The 15,296-nt window shown below is 36.9% G+C and overlaps 1 long non-coding RNA gene across 15 annotated transcripts in view; it reads left to right on the forward strand.

Moving 5' to 3' along the window:
• LOC116621801 overlaps positions 1–15,296 on the forward strand; it is a 57,180-nt gene that overhangs the window by 30,069 nt on the left and 11,815 nt on the right. The window contains exon 7 of one of the 15 annotated variants that reach the window (XR_004297458.1): positions 9,283–9,382. The exons of the other annotated variants lie outside the window; for them this stretch is intronic. This is a non-coding gene — a long non-coding RNA (uncharacterized LOC116621801). The remainder of the gene's footprint in view (positions 1–9,282; positions 9,383–15,296) is intronic. 15 annotated transcript variants of the gene reach the window in all.

The following is a 15,296-nucleotide window of genomic DNA, read 5'->3' on the forward strand; positions in this document are numbered from 1 at the left end:
AACCGACTGAGCCACCTAGGCACCCCAAGGCAAAATTCTTAATACAAAAGATTGGTAAATGTCTTGACATAAAATTTAATCAAGTTTAAAGTACTTAAATAAGTGACTTTGGATTTATTTTTAGAAAGGAATTCTAAATGCCAAGACTAAGTCAGTATGTTTGCTTATGTATTTTTTCTTATTCTTCCAAAGTCTTCTAATATTTAATCTTTTTTTTTAAAGATTTTATTTATTTATTTGACAGAGACATAGCAAGAGAGGGAACACAAGCAGGGGGAGTGGGAGAGGGAGAAGCAGGCTTCCCGCAGAGCAGGGAGCCCGATGTGGGGCTCGATCCCAGGACCCTGGGACCATGACCTGAGCTGAAGGCAGACGCTTAACGACTGAGCCACCCAGGTGCCCCCTAATATTTAATCTTTTTTTTAAGTGAAAAGGATTTGCTTTTTTCTCTCAATTGTTTAATTATTCCTTTGGTTAATTAATCCATTCTTTGCTCACTGGTTTATAAATGCACCTTTATCTTTTTATGTCTTCAAACATAGAAGCCATAATATAAGATTCATAAATGCAGCTATATAAATAAAATACTTCATGTCAAAAAGCACTGTAAATGAATTTGAAAGAAAAATGAAATACTTGGAAAAATATCTGCAGCACATTAAGTTTTGATCTCCATTAATATATGAAAAGCTTCTAAATAAAAAAATCAAGAGACCGTAGTTCAAAATGAACAATGGGCATGAACAGACAGTTCATAGAAAAACAAATGACATCCAAACCTTTGTGAAAGAATGCTCAAGCTCATTTATAAGAGAAATGCGAAATAAAACTACAGAAAGTTAATATTTGAGAACTTTGTTGGAAGGACTGTGGGAAAACTGGCATTCATAGAATGTTTGTTGTAGTACACAATAGTATATGATCGTTATAGAGGGCACTTTGGAGATATTTATCAAAATTATAGTTGCGTTTATTCTTTGAGTTAATGATCCCTCTTTAGAAATTATCCTACATATCTGAAAATGTGAAACAAATTGCCTATGTAACATTGAAAAGTGTTGGTGGCGCCTGGGTGGCTCAGTCGTTAAGCGTCTGCCTTCGGCTCAGGTCATGATCCCAGGGTCCTGGGATCGAGCCCCGCATCGGGCTTCCTGCTCTGCAGGAGGCCTGCTTCTCCCTCTCCCACTCCCCCTGCTTGTGTTCTCTCTCTTGCTGTGTATCTCGCTCTGTCAAATAAATAAAATCTTTAAAAAAAAAAAAAAACATTGAAAAGTGTTTTATAATAGCAAAAGATTGGAAACAACCCAGGGGCCCATCAGTGTGAAACTAGATAAACTGGTACATTAACACAGCGGAATACTAGGTTACTGTAAAAATGAATGAGGAAGCAGTGATATGTTTTTAAGTGAAACTAGTGAAATATACATGCTTTATGTTTTTTAAAAAAAAAAAATGGGTAATATAAAAGTGGTTACCTCTTGGTGCCGGGGGAATGGGGCATCCCAGGGATAAGGGCAAGAATTTTCTATGTATAATTTTTTGGTAGGGGAAGGTAGCAGAATATGTTTGGAAGGTTCCAGTGACAAAATACACCTTTAATTTTTACTCTTTTATATATTTGTGTAAATTTCTAAGTGTATTGTGTTCACTGATCTGTTGATTTCTTTTACCTACTGGTCTTTAAACTATGTTTTAATACGTGTTTTTGAAAAACAATTGTGGCAGTGTTCACTCATTTGTTCTTTTGATTAGCTTTTTGTTCAACTTGTATTAATTAAATGCCTCCCATGCCATGGCTACTGAATATACAGTTATGCATGTAGTAATTTCTAGATTTTCTCAGGGAGTTCAGTAAGCTAGGGGAAGTGTAGGGTATGTAGGAAGGTTGCCCAACAGTATAGAAGATAGGAAGCCAAGGTAGGAAGGAGAGGAAGACTTTGTAACGTTGGACCTTGGGGGAATTTTCACCAAAGTGGCATCCTAAGGCAGAATCCCACTTTGGGAATAACTAACCAGGCTAACATTGGTATATCTTGTTCTCTGAAGGACTTTTGGTATTGTCACAATGGACTTAGCACTATATATATATCTCCACAGAATAATATTTTTAGGGCTTAAGTTGCAACTATTGGAGGTTCCAAGGGACCTAATTTTGTACATTGGGTGTTCTAAAATTACTGTAATTTTGCATAAGGAATCATGTCACTCATAAATGTAGCCTTTTTCATGATGTCCCTAGATAAAATTTTGTCCATTTTTATTTCATGTTAAGCTGTTGGTCATCATCCATTCCTTTCTTTTGGAGTCATGGTACTTTGGTGGCCTGGAGTGATTTCCAGATTATTTTTCATTTTGTAGAAACTTAAAAATCTGTTGACATAATGTCAAGTGTCTGACTTAAGTTCTGCTTGGGCGTTTCTTTGACCCAGAATGGCCCCTCTGACATAGGCCAAATACAGTGATCCCAAGGGGTCAGTATATCTTGTAGTAATTTTAGTGAATGAGCTTTAATTGGTAATTTGATACTTTGGGATTGATTATTTTCTAGTTAAGAGACTACACAATAGGGGGGTGCCAGGGTGGCTCAGTTGGTTGGGCGATGGCCTTCAGCTCAGGTCATGATCCTGGAGTCCCCCAATTGAGTCCTGCATCGCGTCAGGCTCCCTGCTCAGCGGGGAGTCTGCTTCTCCCTCTGACCCTCCCCCTCTCATGCTCTCTCTCTGTCTCATTCTTTCTCTCTCAAATAAATAAATAAAATCTTAAAAAAAAAAAAAAGACTACACAATATGTCTGTCAGTAACTGGGATTGAATAATTGTTATATCTTATTATATAAGCATTGCACCCTGGATCTGAAATTACGTTGTTATAATGTAGGCTATAGACTTAGCCACTTTCAACAAGCTGTATGAACCTCTTAAAACCAATGAATTTCTACCAGAGTCATGGAGGTCAAAGGTGTATTTTAGAATACACCTTAGGAGTCCACTAAGCATTAACACTTGAGACTCTAGTTAGGTTGGAATTATATAAGGCGGCCTGCCATCTTACTTTGGTGTATTTTCCTATAACCCCTGACTGATTTGGCAGCCTAGTGGCAATTTGGTTGCTGTTGCTGATACATAAAATTCTTGCTGATATATACAAGGATTTGTGCATCTGTAGACAGGATTTTTGTCCTTTTAGAATGTTGTGATTACAACTCTTAAAACTGCCTGGCACATAGTAGATGCTCATTAAATGTTGAATAAACATTGGTATGGATATAATACCAATACACATATATATGATACTATATGTATCATCCCCTAAATGCAAACAATGTGTTACACATTTATATTTTTATATATCTTATACAGTTCTTTTTGGGTACTTGCACTAGTAATTCTATATCATAATTTACGAGTAAAGAGTATGTAGATTTTTGTTTTTTTTTTTTAAAGATTTTGTTTATTTATTTGACAGAGACACAGTGAGAGCAGGAACACAAGCAGGGGGAGTGGGAGAGGGAGAAGCAGGCCTGCGGAGCAGGGAGCCCGATGCGGGGCTCGATCCCAGGACCCCGGGATCATGACCTGAGCCGAAGGCAGACGTTTAACGACTGAGCCACCCAGGCGCCCCAAGAGTATGTAGTTTTAATAATTTGATTCATTAGGTTGGTAGATTACCCTTTGAAAATGTTCCAGTCTTATTCTCATATATTACGTTTTTTCAAAAACAATAATATATGCAAATGGTAAATAGTATAAAAATCAATTTGTACTAAAGTTAATTTGGTTAAAAGTTTCCTCCCCACCCCTGGTTTTCTAGTCCTCAATCTTCCTTCTTTCCAGATAGAAAGTATTGTTACTAATTTCAGAGATAGTCTCTACATACGTAAGTCAATTGTCTTGTTAAAAAGTCAGCATATAGTAGAAAAATAGCCTGATAAAAACTGAAAAAATGAAAGAAATCTGTAGACCAACCTCTGATAGTGATATAGAAGCAAATAACCCAAATATAAGTTTGGTGATAAGATTCCACAAGCAGGGACGCCTGGGTGGCTCAGTCGTTAAGCGTCTGCCTTCGGCTCAGGTCGGTCCTGGGATCGAGCCCTGCCCCGCATCGGGCTCCCAGCTCCAAGGGGAGCCTGCTTCTCCCTCTGCCTGCCGCTCCCCCTGCTTGTGTGCTCTCTCTTGCTCTCTCTCTATGACAAATAAATAAATTCTTAAAAAAAAAAAGATTCCACAAGCAAATTCATGAGGAATACACAGGCAAGTGGTATTCATGCCAACTGCAAGGATGGTTCAATTTTAGGAAATCTGTGACTGTCGTTTAGGACATTGTAGGTCAAAGGAAAAACTATCACAAGAGTAGCTCTACAAGTTGAACTTCTTTTTAGTATTTTTTTTATTTAAGTAAAATTACTGATCCATTTGGATCATATTTTGATGTCAGTCATCATATAATCTCACATTTGATTTTTTTCAAAGAAACAGCCAGTTGTCCAGTACTATTTATTGAAAATCCATCCTTTGCTTACTCATTTAAAATTATATCTGTCAAATATTAAATTCTCATAATTTGGGTCTGCATCTGGGCTCACTGGCTTCTGTCATTAACTCTTTTCCTGTGGCAGTTATGGAATTATTTTGATTTATAAGTATTATAAATGTCACTTTTTGCTGTGCTCACTTGCTGCCTGTCCACATTTAGATTCATTTGTGATAGCATTTTGTAGACTCCAAATTTCTTGGTTCTACACAATAATTTTTGTATCGATGTCTATTCATTATGGTTCCTGACTTCCTCACTTCAACAGTTTACTAGAATAGGCTCCATCTTGAGTTTTTTCATTCTATTTTGTGTCAGTTCTGCCCAAGGTTTTGTTCATTTTTCTCAGCTGCTATTTTATTTTCTTTCTGCCAGATGTCCCATAAAGATGTCACATGGTGTGTGTGTGTGTATGTGTGTGTGTGTGTGTGGAGAGAGATTTTATAGTAGAAAAATTTACGTGTTAAAATTAATATTCGGGGTGATTTTAATCAGAACACATGTAATAGAGTTACATCAGAAACAGTATAGGTAATGTTTCATGATCTAGGCTTTCTTCGTGCCTAGTTGCTGCATATTGCTTGTGTTCTTGGTTGAGTAATAAGTAATTTTTATGGGATGTTCCATGGCTGTCATAGTCATAAAGAGCCCTCTCCCTTGTGATGTGTCTTTGTATGGCTCAAACAGGACCCTTTGTCATATACAAGTCATTCAATTTTACATTCTAAAAATCATTGGTTTTAGCATTTAATGTGACTATAGGCTGTGCATCAGAATACATGGCTCTTAGTTTGAAATGAAAATTCATGTATACCATAATAAGAGTTTACTTATTAGTAAACCTTTTGGTTGTCTTTCATAAATCATGGTGCAGTAAAAACTTGATCCATGTATCCTTATTTCTGTATGACAACATGGTGGAATCCTTGCAAAAGTTGATAAAAATATGAACAGTTTTTGTTTATTAAAGTTCCTCCCAAATTGCCCATCTAAAAATGTTTTAATATATGCCACAGTGCTTTTATTTAACTATTTTATAGTTGCTTAGGTAATTTTCTTCAAAATATACAAGATTGTGGACTGCTTAACCTGTATTTTAGGACTGTATCACAAAACGGGTTTTCCAGAATTTTCCTTGCACACCAGGGGTCTCACAAGGATAATACAAATTTGATTCAGTTTGTAATGAGTAAGTCTCATTTTTAGCACACACAGAGTATCAAAATGTATGGTAACCTATTTATAGAGTAAAAATTTTTTTGAGTGGATGTCCCCATTCTGTTCATTATTAAATAAACTTTTTTGTTTTTAGAAAAGTTTTAGATTTATGTGAAAGTTACAAAGAGTTCTCATATACCCCATACTCAGGTCATCTTACATTAACACTTTATATTACTATGGTACATTTGTCACATTCCCCCTCTTCCTAGCCCTTGGTAAACTCTAATCTACTTTCAGTCTCTGAATTTGCCAGTTCAGGCTACCTCATATAATTGGAGCAGTGCAATATTTGTCCTTTTATGTATGGCTTATGTCACTTAACATATCTGCAAGGTTCATCATCGATGTTATTGCATGTGCCAGAACTTCATGGTTTTTTTAATGGCTGAATGATACTCCATTGTATGTGTGTGCCACATTTTGTTTAGCCATTCAGTTTTTATGTGCCACATTTTGCTTACATATACATGTATTAGCATATATTTATTTATATACATATTTTGTTTATCCACCATCTGTCTAATGGATAGCACTGCTCTAGAACATACTTTTGGTTAATTGTTATAACATTTTATTAGTCTAAATTGGTCATAGTAAACTGAACAATAGGAAATTATTTAACTCTTGCAGTAAAATCCTGAAATTGTCTCTGGAGTATTAGATAAAACTTCAGTCCACTGGAATTATGAAGCATCCATATTCCTTTTAGCACAGGCTGTCAAAAATTAAGAAAAATGTTTTCCTATTCTATATGTGATACCTTTGGCATCACTGTCTTACTCAGTTAAAAGTAAACAGTAACACTAATTGGGTGAATAGTTTTGTGATTTAAAAAATATTTTTCTTTTAGCTATTATTTTTTTTAAGATTTTACTTATTTATTCAAGAGAGAGCGGGGGGTGGGGGCAAAGGGAGAGGGACAAGCAGACACTGCGTTGAGCGTGGAGCCGAAACCAAGAGTCAGACACTTAACCAATTGAGCCACCCAAGTGCCTCAGCTATTATTTTTAGTGTAGGCTAGTATGTTATGTGGAATTATTATCCACTTCCTGAACATCTCTTTTCTTTCCTTTCTTCCTTCCTAGTCTCTTTGTACTTTCTGAGAGCCTTTAGTCAGTTTCTCTAGGGAAGAATAAGTTCAAATCTATACCTATTGCTCAAAGAATTATTTTCTTGCCTCCATTATAAAATGTATTAAAAAATTATAAAAGGCATAGGTATTCATTGTAAAAAATTTGAAATAAAAAAAAACCATAGCACTATTAAAAAAAGAATATGTAGAAATACTCAGGTTGTTGGTACATTTCTTTCTAGTATGTTTATGTATATTAATAATGTTTTTAGATACTCTTTTTTGAGTACAGTTGAAATACACTGTTACAGGGCGCCTGGGTGGCTCAGTCGTTAAGCGTCTGCCTTCAGCTCAGGTCATGATCCCAGGGTCCTGGGATCGAGTCCCACATCGGGCTCCCTGCTCGGCAGGAAGCCTGCTTCTCCCTCTCCCACTCCCCCTGCTTGTGTTCCTGCTCTCGCTGTCTCTCTCTCTGTCAAATAAATAAAATCTTAAAAAAAAAAAAAAAGAAATACACTGTTACATCAGTTTCAAGTGAACAACTTAGTGATTAGATGGCTCTTGAGTTAACAAGAACATTTTCCTATCTTTAAATATGAATGCATACAAGTCTTTGGACCATGATTTTTATATAATATTTACATCTTTTTTTAAACATTAGGATTATTTTAAATTTTTTAAATAAAATTGAATATAACAACGTAGTTAACATACTTCTGGGAACATTTTTGTGTGCATGCGTCCTTGATGATTTCTTTTATTATAATCTTGTTAGAGACCGATTATGTTTTGTCTGTTTTGCATCTCTTGATTAGCTAATGTGAACGAAATCAAGTGTAAAGTAATTAGACCCACATTCAAGAAGCAGATATTGTTCATATACCCCCTACATCTCTTCACACTTAATTCATTCTCACCTCTGACAAGCATAATCATCCTGTGCCCTGCTATCATCCACTATTCTTTGCTTTCCGAGACAGCCCTATGTAATGAGATGGCTCTGTTCCTTTCTCTTTCACGAAATGATATACTTTTAATGATCGTAAGATTATTTTACCCTTTTAATTAGTTTTTCAGCACTTCCTACTAAATTCAACTATTTTTTTCTCATTTCAGTACCTCTTAATTGCCTCTTATTTATTTGTTCTATTTCAGGCAGCATTCCATTTTATGCAGTATTCTTTTTTTAGAGTAGTGTTTGGATAACAACAGTTCACATCAACTGAGCACACACAGTAAGCGTTAACACACTGTTGTACATGTGCATTAGCTCAGTTTTAATGCTCAAGAAGTACAGTCTAATATTATCCCTTATTTTTTCAGATGGGGTAATTGAGGTCATTTAGACTTAGTAACATTGCCCCCAAATGTCACAGAGTCAGGCACTTTGGCCCCAAAGTCTCTGCTCCATAGGCTCTCTCTCTTCTTTATCAATGATGCTTTAGTTGTGGGTAAAAAAAAAAAAAAAAAAAATGAGGTCCTTATCAGTGTTTGGTGGTGACTGTGTTCCTAGGAAGATCAGGACCTCTTTAAGAATTGCCTTATTCTAAAAGATTTATTTATTTATTTTAGAGTGAGCGAGCAAGCATGGGGGGAGAGGCAGAGGGAGAGAGAGAATCTCAAGCAGATTCCCCGCTGAGCGCAGAGCTCAACACGGGGCTCGATCCCACAACCCCGAGATCATGACCTGAGCTGAAATCAAGAGTTGGACGCTTAACCGACTTGAGCCACTTCAGGCACCCCCCCCCACTGGCTTTTAACTAAGTGCAGGAGTGCAGGGTGTACTCTAGAGTTAGGAGGTCTTGGATGAGATTCCAAAATAAAAGATTTAAGAAATCCCATACCTTACGTTAGGACAAGAGTGTGTTAGGTAAAGAATGTAGTGAGGTGGCTTTTCGTCAGAAGATGGTTGTGGGCATTGACCCCAAGAATCATCCAGAACACTTTTACAGTAAAAAGAACAAAGACTAGCCCTGCTTTCATCGGGAGGAGGGATGAGCCTGATGCCTTTTGGTTGTGGCACACTTACCGCAAAATGCTTTTTGATGCCCATAAACACCGATAAAGGTAATCTTTGATGACAGCCAGCCAGAATGCCCAGTGCACTCTGTACTCAGGACCCTCCCTGTATTGAGTTGTCTGTCCTTTGGATGAGGTGCTTTTACTGTGCTTGGTTTTTAAAAGGGCTCTGAAAGCTTCTTTCCATTTCCTGGCTCATATCTCGCCATCAATTACCTGTCAGAAAGATTTGGTTTATTTTAAGCTTTAAAAGTGATACTGGCAGAGGTGGGAATAAAACCAGCTTCTGAATTGTCAGTTTTAGACTCCGAGAGAGAGAGGAGGAAAAACGGACATTTTTAAGTGAAAAGCATCAGTTTTTATGCATGGGTTAACTCTAAACTGGGCAAGCTTCCTGCAAGGAGGGAGGGATAAATACTTTTTACCATGTTCTTGCAGTTTGGGTGGGGTTCATGGACATGCTTCCCTGCTTGGCCGTTTTAATGATTAAAAGAAGCCCCCTGTTGTGCCTGAAGCTCTCTCATCCTTGGAAGTTAAGGTCAGTTTACCTTCATTGCTCCCTCCCTGTTTTGCACTAGAGTATGTGAATCAGAAACACATAGGTCTCCCTGTAGTCTGTCCTGGACCCCATCCATACAAAGGTCCTTTCTAGGACCCCTTGGCAATTTGTGAGGTGCCTCCCAGGACACCTCAATACTAATAAGAAATCAGAATTGCCTCAGGACAACATTGATAAGATGTCTCCTCAAGTGAGCTAGGAAGCAAAACTCCAGGTGGGAGTTTGCCATCGACAAATATGAACAGTCTCTTAGGTGATGAAATTCTGTAATGCCTAATAGTATGAGTTCCTGTCTTCAACATGGTTGCTATCTGAAAAGGTTCTAATATAATTTTGTCACCTGTAGCGTCCCTGCTCCATGGGAACCATATGAGCACAATTGCATCTCCACCCATTGGCTTTAAGGACAGTTTTCCTGCAAGTGAACAGGAAGTTGTTTTAGTATAGAGCTAGCACTTTTGGTCTGAGCCAGCCGGGGTTCTTCTAAACACTGTGGTTCTCAACTATCCACTGATGGGCTGGGTTGTATTTTTCTAGTTAGTAAATGTTGGTTACTGTCAGTAGTCATTATTGTTCCTTTAAGATTTTACAGCCAGTTCCCTACATTGGTAGTGCAGCTAAGCTTAGCAGGTTTTTTTTTTTTTTTAATAAATGCTTTTGGAATATTTTGTTTTCTTGAAAGTGTGCTACTGCCATCCCTCTCCTAATTATCCATCTGCCCCTCCTAAGCATGCTCTTGTAGACACTGCTTTGTTGTATTGCTGACAGCCACTGCTGGAGAATTGCTGTCCTGAAATAGGATGCACATCTCAGACATGGTGCTGCTTTTATTTTTCAAGCTGAATTGATTCTTTAGATGGGATTTAACACCCAGTCAGCAGCTAAACTCAGCAAAGGATTATCTTGCCATGTATATAGTTGTAATGAATTTCCAATTTTGGTTTTTGTGTGAACAAATGAGAAGCAAATCTTCTATATATAATTGTGACCTTGTCCTTTGGAAATTTCTGGTGCACAGTTCTGTTCCAAAGTTTAGACTGAGTAAAATTTTAGTAAAAATCTGCTTATTAAAAAAAAAAAAAAGCATTGCATCTTAAGGGCTTTTGATTTTTGGAACTGTATTCATACATACACGGATAAACACATAGCGATACATCAGTCACTGTGTTTTTAGGTGCAGTGTTTAATTTTAGTTAGAAAACCTATTACCTAGTTGGGCTATTTCCATCCTGTGCAAATAGTACAGTCATGTTGCCCAATAAGATTACAGGTTGGACACCCATTTTCTAAATACTGAGACGTTAACTGCATTTTGTAGTGCAATAATGTAGACTTTTGCTGTCAGATGGCAGTCTTCTGTGGGGAAATTTGGCATTCTGATCAGACACTAGGATAGATAATATCAAAAACCTGGATCGCTATACTTTCACATATTTACGTATTCACATTAACTCATGTTACTAATGTCCTATACTATAACTTCAGTCCTCTTCCCTTTATTTGACGACACTGCCTAGAGGCTTACAGATAACAGTCTGGCTTTATGGAGTTCCTGATGGTCCACTCTGCATTGCCCCTTTAGGGGTGGCATTACATGCCAACTTACCAGGGTATTTTCCTGTTGCATTTCATTAGAATCCCTCCATTCAATGCCAATACAATGAGGCTTTTAAAGAATTTGCTGCAAATTATCGTGCTTTCGTGTTGGCACCTGTGTTGCTCAGCACATTATAGTGCTTCACGTGTGTAACTGTTGTTTACTTTTAGTTCAGTGTTCCTCTGTAGATTGGGTATATTCGGGTTTTTTTAATTTTGTATACACATTTTTTTTTGTATACACATTTTTTAAATTTTTTATTGTTATGTTAATCACCATACATTACATCATTAGTTTTTGATGTAGTGTTCCATGATTCATTGTTTGTGTATAACACCCAGTGCTCCATGCAGAACATGCCCTCTTTAATACCCATCACCAGGCTAACCCATCCCCCACCCCCTCCCCTCTAGAACCCTCAGTTTGTTTTTCAGAGTCCATTGTCTCTCATGGTTCATCCCCCCTCCGATTTCCCCCCTTCATTCTTCCCCTTCTGCTATCTTCTTTTTTTTTTTCTTAACATATATTGCATTATTTGTTTCAGAGGTACAGATCTGTGATTCAACAGTCTTGCACAATTCACAGTGCTCACCATAGCACATAGATTGGGTATATTCTGTTTTAACTATTTAGCTGTTACTATTTAGTATTAACTATTTACCTTTGCCCCTTCAGTTGACTGCCTGGAATTTTGTCTATTAGCAAAACATTAGATATTAGGATCTGCCAACCGTGGGTTCAGTGGTTCTGGAAGTACTGTTCTTAGCCGTATTATGAAACCACAGGTCCATGAGTTGTTATACTGCCATTGTTCACTTAATCAAAAAATGTACCCAGAATTTTATCTTGGTGAGCCATCATTTGTTGAATAGTACTCATCTAAACCATAGTCACCAAGGTGATTCAAATATATTTGTTAAGTCTTAGACTTTTTCCACATTAAGAAAATTTTGGTATTCCACTGTCCTGTTTGGTTGTGAGTTGTCATATTTTTCCTGTCTGTTGCCAGAAATACATGTTGTCTAGTTGTTGACTCAGCAGTTCCTCTGTATTGTAGATCTGGTCCTGCTAAGATTTTCTTTTTACCACCTGTGGTCACATGTAGGGGTACCTTCTGTTTTTGAGGTTCTTCAGTGACTGTTCTTTGTCAAATCTTGCCTCTCTTACTTCACTACTAGATCATTATTTAGCCCAGTTAAAATATGGGATCATCAGGGGCACTTGGGTGGCTCAGATGGTTAAGCGTCTGCCTTCAGTTCAGGTCATGATCCCAGGGTCCTGGGATCGAGTCCCGCATCGGGCTCCTTGCTTGGTGGGGGGCCTGCTTCTCCCTCTCCCTTTGCTGTTCCCCCAGCTTGTGCTCTCTTGCTCTCTGTCAAATAAATAAAATCTTAAAAAAAAAAGGATCATCTTGTGACTTCATGGTGCCACTGGAAAACTTACATTTCCTAGTGGATGAGAATATTTCAATGATAGGGCTAATCTCCATGTGGTATTCCTTCATCTCTAATCTTTACTTACATGTTTACGTGTTATGCCTACACATACTGGGCAGTTTGATACTTTCACAAATACTTTACCTGCACTCATGGCCCAGATACTGGTAACCACTATTTGGGGGCAACCTGTCAATGGGGTTATAGCTAACAAGTGTCCTCTCAATTTTGTCATAAGAGTAAATGCTTTAAAAGATTAAATGCCTGTCTTAGCAACCTTGCTAATCAGTGTGACTCTGAATAAGGCAAATAACTTTTTTAAAAAAAATAATAATTACTGTGATATAATTCATATACTATGAAATTACCCTTTTACATTTCAGTGGCTTTTAGTGTATTCATAGAATTGTGCAGTCATTATTTCTGTATTACTGTAAAACATTTTTATCACCCCAGAAAGAAGCCCCACACCCAGTAGCAGTAATTCCTCATTTTCGTCTTTCGCAATCCCTGCAACCACTAATCTAACTTTTTGTCCCTGTGGGTTGGTCTGTTCTAGACATTCATATGAATGGAATCATACAGTATGTGGCCTTTATGTTGATGGCTTCTATCACGTAGCATGTTTTGGTGATTTACCCACATTATAGTATATATTAGTACTTCATCCGTTTTTATGTCTGAATAACATTCCACTTTATGGATTAACTTCATTTTATCTATTCATCTGTTGAAGGACATTTGGGTTTCCAGCTTTTGTCTGTTAGGAATAATGGTGCTGTAAACATTTGTGTACAAGTTTTCATGTGGACATATTTTCATTTCCTTTGGTATACATACACTTAAAGCAGTGGGATTGCTTTGTAGTGTGTAACTCTATTTTAATGTTGTGAGATAATTTTGACAAACTTTATTAAAGTGGCTGCACCATTTTACAGTACCACCAGCAATGTATGAGGATTTCAACTTATCCCCATTCTCACTTGTTACTTTTGGTCTTTTATAATAGCCATCCTAGTGGATGTGTAGTGTCTCACTGTGGTTTTGACTAGTATTTCTGTGTTGAGCAACTTTTTTTGTGCTTATTGGCCATTTGTATTTCTTTGCAGAACTGTTTGTTCAAATCCTTTGTTCGTTAGAATTGGGTTATATGTCTTTTTGTGGTTTTGTTGTGAAAATTCTTTCTATAACTGGATGATAGACCCCTATTGGGTATGTGATTTGCAAATATTTTTTCCCATTCTCTGTTGTCTTTTAACTTTCCTGTTTGTGGTATGTAAATTTTTAATATTGATGAAATCCATTTGATCTATTTTTTGGTCACTTTTGATTTTGGTGTCATAACAAGGAAACCATTATCTTACATTGAGGTCTGATCCATTTGGCATTTATTTTTATATATGATGTGAGGTGTAAGTTCAACTTTATCCTTTCGCATGTAGATACATAATTGTCCTACCACCATTTATTGAAAAGACTATCCTATTGAATTATCTTGACGCCTGTATTGAAAATCCATTGATTCTGAATTCAAGGGTTTATTTTGGGCCTGTAAGTTCTTTTTCATTTACCTGTATATCCTTATATCCAGATCACAGAGTCTTTATTTTTAGTTTTGTAGTAAATTTTGAAATCTGGAAGTATGAACCCTCCCAACTTGGTTCACGACTGTTGGACCCTGAGTTTTCATATGAATTTTAGGATCATTTTGTCAATTGCTATAAAATAAGATCTGGAATTTTGATGAACATCACATTTAACCTGTAGATCACTTTGTGGAGTGTTGCCATATTAACTGTTAGTTCTCTTAGTCCATTAACATGGGATGTCTTTCCATTCATTTAGTCTTTAATCTCCTTCAACATTGTAATTTTCAGGAGAAAAAGTCTTGTATTTCCATGTGAAAAATTACTCTAAATGTTCTGCTTTTTCTCATGATAATGAAAATAGAATTGTTCTCTTATTTTATTTTGATTGTTCATTGTTAGTATATAGAAGTAAAATTATTTTTAACTGATATTGTATGTTCTAAGCTTTCTGAACTCATTAGAGTTGCTTCTTTTTATTCTAATAGTTTTAATATTAGGTGGGGTACGGGTTTTTTGGTAGATTCCTTAGAATTTTTATGTGTAAGATTATATCCCCTACAAATATGGATCATTGTACTTCTTTCTTTCTAATCTTGTTGATTTTTATTTCTTTTTTCTGCCTAATTACTCTGGATAAAACCTCCTGTACAGTATTGGCAAGAGAAGGCTTCCTGGTCTTAGTGGAAATACACTTACTTTTTTTCCATTAATTACAATGATAGCTGTACAGTTTTTGTAGATGCGCTTTGTCAAATATAGAAAATTCCCTTCTGTTCCTAGTTTGTTGAGGTTTTCATTTTTTTTTTTTTTAAAGATTTTATTTATTTGACAGAGCGAGATACACAGCGAGAGAGAGAACGCAAGCAGGGGGAGTGGGAGAGGGAGAAGCAGTCTTCCCGCTGAGCAGGGAGCCCGATGCGGGGCTCGATCCCAGGACCCTGGGATCATGACCTGAGCCGAAGGCAGACGCTTAACGACTGAGCCACCCAGGCGCCACCAAGGTTTTCATTTTTTTAAATCGTGAGTGGTTGTCATCAAATTTGTCAAATGCTTTTTCTACATTTGTTGATATGATCATGAGGTTTCCTTTTTATTCTGTAAATACAGTGTATTAGATTCATTGATTTTCAGATATTAAGCCAACTTTGCTGTACTGAGGTAAATCTGACTTGGTCATGGTATATGATCATTTTCATTTCTAGATTTGGTTTGCTAGTGTTATGTTGGACATTTTTGGAAATCTGTATTCAAAAGGTAGCTTGCTCTATAGT

This window comes from Phoca vitulina, unplaced genomic scaffold (genome assembly GCF_004348235.1).
Source record: "Phoca vitulina isolate PV1807 unplaced genomic scaffold, GSC_HSeal_1.0 scaffold51, whole genome shotgun sequence".
Classification (NCBI taxonomy): domain Eukaryota; kingdom Metazoa; phylum Chordata; class Mammalia; order Carnivora; family Phocidae; genus Phoca; species Phoca vitulina.